The following is a 4,343-nucleotide window of genomic DNA, read 5'->3' as shown; positions in this document are numbered from 1 at the left end:
GGGCAGCCAGAGGAATGTCCTGGGTTCCAACTCCTCCAGAGGAATTTCCTGGGTTCCAACAGGTCCAGAGTGACCCCAGGGGTGCTGTAGCCATGGAGGGGAGCAGCAGGTGGCAGAATTGGATCTGCTTTAGTGCTCCTGATCCTGGACTGAAAGTGCCCATGCCCCTGGCCCTGCCCGGTGCCCCCCTGGCTCAACTTGGGCTCTGCAAATGTCCCAGTGGGCCAGAGCCCCCTCTGATGTCAGGGAAATGATTTCCCCTCTTAAGGAGATGGAATTTCTACCTATTCCTTCCTGCCACATCTCTGCTCAGAGGATGCAGCTTTCCAATGTTTTGAAATGCCTGGGGGTGAAAGGTGTCGTTGTCACTGCTTTTATTTCTATTAAGAGTAGAAATGAGGTCACAGCAGGTTGGAACGTAAGCTGGGCTTGATTTTATGCAACCAGCACAAAAGCAGCCCTTTTCTTTACAGATTAAAACACACAATTAGCCAGTCTGGAAACTAAGAGCTGTCTTGATTAGATTTTGGTGGCAGATCTCTGTGTAGCATCCCCCAAAGTTCCCTGGTCCATGGCTGACAGACAAGGGAACAGGAGGACTCGCTGCCCTCCATTAATCCACTTTTTCTGGCTCTACTCAATGCCCTCACTACAGGATGCATGCAAGACAACCCAAGGATGCAGCCAGCATTTAAAATACCGCATTTTAACATCAAATGTTTAATTGTCACACAAATCCCTGTGATTTACACACTGGCCACTTCCACCTTCCACACTCCATGATGTAATTTTTTTACTGTTTTTGCTAAATCCAAGCAATGCTGCCCTCAGTTCTGATGAGGGGATGAGCCTGCAGCCAGTCAGCAGGAGAGAAAGAGCACAGGCATTTTCACTCTTATTTCCATATTTTAAACACTTGACTAAACTTTCTCCCTGTGCACAGAGCAGAGAGCTGTGGTTGATCATTCAGACAGCTCTGTCAGCCTGTGTTTCCATGAGGAGAGTCAGGCTGGGCTCTGCAGCTCTACCTGTTCCCTGATTAATGAGCCTTTGCTCTGGCTGGGCATTTCACAGAAAAGGTTTATTTTCTATTTATAGGCACTATTTGCAATGCCACCTCTGTGGCATTGAAATTCATAATCTGCAAACTGCTACAGGGAAAAAATATGTTCCAGTTAATATTAAATAAACATTTTGGGGGTTTGGGTTTGGTTTCTTTTATTTTTTTTTTTGGGGGGGGGGGGGGGGTTGGTTTTTTTTAAGATTTCATTTATCATGAAGAAAATAAAAATAGCATCTCCCAGTGAACCAGTGACAGATCCAAGGTATTAAAAGTTTAAATCTGAACACAAAGCAGTCTCAATTCCCCAAATATCAACCCTGTTAATGGGAAAATGTCAAAAATGCCTATGAGGTTTCAGATGGCCTTTAAAAAGCAGAACACTGGCACCAAAAACCTGAAATAATGGACCAGCTTATTACCAAGCTGGAATAAATTTTTGTGGTTTTTTAAGGTGACTGTAACTTTGGCTTATGGTGCTGGTTTGACAGTCTTAGAAATCACAGGCATCTGCTTCTGCCTCGAGCTAAGACAGCAGGCGCAGAGGCAGGGAGAATTTATGCAGAGTGCTCTAATTTTATTCAGATTTGTTAGAATAAAAAAGTGTACTTAGCTTGAGATGGTGAGAAATAGCAGCTTTTAAATCATGGGTTTTACAGAGATTACTGCTGTGGAATCTAGAGGGTAGAATTTGCTGGCTTCATCATTAAAATAACATTTTTCTTTCCTTAAAACACATTGAGTCATAGCAAACTTCCAGGCCTATTTTAAGGAGACCCACTATTGATAATTACTGTCTTTTTTTAGAATTCTGCAGAAATTATGTCTTTATTTTTCCCATATCCTTTGGAATTCCTGTGTCAGGAGTACAGCAGATGGCATATATAAGATAAATATTGACATGCAGATTTACTGTAGGATCAGCCAGGCTATGACTAAGCTGAAATACCTGAGCAAAGATTTCCTCTGAAACCAGCATTTGTCACTGTCTTTATACTCTGCTGGAAATGGCATCATAAAATACACAACACAGCAGGGACATTTCCAGGGGAAAATCAGGAATTCTACATCATGGGATGAATTGCATACAATATGGTTCAAAGTGAATTGAAAACAGTGGAAATCTTTCAACTGGCTGTAAAACTTATGGCCAGGCTGTTACCACACTGTTGTTAGAACTGCAACTCTTGCAGATAAAAATAATTCTATTTTTAGACCATGATGATTCCCAAGAAGTCTTTTCTTCTATTCAGTTCTCCATTTGTACTTCAAAATTTTGGGGAGCAGAATTTTGCTATCACCCCTCTTTTCCAATGTAGATTAAATCCCACTCTGCCCAATTCTGCCGTCCCCACCTCAAAACCAAGACCTGTCAGCAGCAGATTTTGGTGCAGATCTCTGTGTAGCACCACCCAGTGTTTCTCCTTTGGTTTCAGAGGAAGAATCCCTTGGTTGGAAGCTGGATTCTCCCTGTGCCCTCTTCTCCTTCCTGTAAATCATCACGAGATGTTTCACCCAAAGTTACCAACTGTGTTTGAGTATGCCCAAAAGGGATGGCTCTCCAGAGAGGTCACTGATTTGGGCTCAGCATCATGAAAACAGTGACTTTTAATGAGTTTTTCCTTTTATTTCAGAGGAAGAGGCCTTTGGTTGAGAGCTGGATTCTCCCTGTGCCCTCTTCTCCTCCTTCCTGTAAATCATCACAAGAAGTTTTACCCAAAGTTACCAACTCTGTTTAAGTATCCCCAAAAGGGATGGCTCTCCAGAGAAGGCACTGATATGAACTCAGAAACCAGGAACACAGTGACTTTTAAAGAGTTTTTTACCAAAAAAAAAAAAACCCTGCAAGTCTCCACTCATAAACCAAGGGCTCAATTCCCTGCTGCAGAGCACGGTGCTCAACCCTTCTGGTGGGTTTTGCAGCAGGACCCAGCAGCTGAAATGAGAGAGTTTTTGTGCCTCCAGGCTGGTTTTTGTGCCTCATGCCTGGGCTCTGGAAGCAGGAGCAGTGCCCTCCTTGCCAGCTCCCACCCAGCAGAGCAGCATCTCCCACAGCAGCATCAGCACCTCGCCCTCCAAAGCTCACAGGTGACGCCCTCACCCCAGCGGGGTAAAAGTTACATTTATCCAAATCTGCAAGAGCTGCAAAGAGATCTCTGAAATTTGTGATTTGTAAGAAAGAAATTTGTAATTTCTTCCCCTTTCACAGGCAGGGAAAGGCAGTAACTATCCATTTAGGGTATAAACTCATCTATTCATTTAGGGTACACACCCATCTGTCCATTTAGGGTCACAACAAAGCTTTTGCCAACAGGAGTTGGATTTCAGAGACAATCACCTTTGGGCCTTACAGCAAGGTGCAAAATCCGTGTTTGCAGAGGTTATTTGAACACTTGTGCCACCTGGGAAACCAATTCCAGAAACACATGCCTTGGAAAAATAGCTTTTATAGAAAGACAGCTGTGGATGCTCCACATCCACCCCCAGACATTGGTCAGGGAGCTTAAACTGTGACAGGCTCCAGCCACCTACTTGTGGCAGCTGCTTTCATCATCACCCAAATATCTTCATATCACAGGGGAGCAGAATACAGAAAAACCTGCAGGTCTGCACTTCATAACCAAAGGGATCAGCCCCCAAACTCATCTGGGAGAAGTGCCCAAAGGGTTCTGGAACAGTCACAGCCAGCGGATGAGATTGTATTGTGTGTGTATCCCAAAATAAAATCATGTGGATGCTCTACCTGGCCAAGAAAATGGAGATAAATTAGGAAAGGGAATATTTTTTTATATTGATCTATTGATGTTCTGCCCTAGCTTAAAAATGTGCTTAGATGAGGAAATTGCAGGTGTTTGGGGGCATTTTTACTTTTGCTGTTCAAAAACCTCACACAAACCAAAAGGTTTCTGCCTGAACTTCAGGGGTTTTTGGATTTTGTACCCACATTTACAACAAGCAGATGTTTTTCAACCAATGTTGAAGCTGTTCCTCAATTAGGGAGGAAGAAGGGTGGAGGAGAAAGAGGGAAATCTGAATTTGCCACACACCTGATTTTACCTGCCAGGGCAACAGTGTTTGCCTGGGCAGAGGCTGCTGCTTGTTTTATAATTAATAAAACCAAGAAAACCAATTAGAGCTTTACCTGTGTTATCAGAACCAATAATTTTATTATCAAAGTCTAGAAAAACAAAGTAATAATCATATTTTTTTAGCAGATAATGGACTAAGACTTATTTCACTGTGAAAGTACCTTGCTGTCCACAGGTGTGATAGAATTCCTGCT

This window comes from Geospiza fortis, unplaced genomic scaffold (genome assembly GCF_000277835.1).
Source record: "Geospiza fortis unplaced genomic scaffold, GeoFor_1.0 scaffold132, whole genome shotgun sequence".
Lineage (NCBI taxonomy): Eukaryota > Metazoa > Chordata > Aves > Passeriformes > Thraupidae > Geospiza > Geospiza fortis.
Note: the sequence above shows the minus strand (reverse complement) of the source record.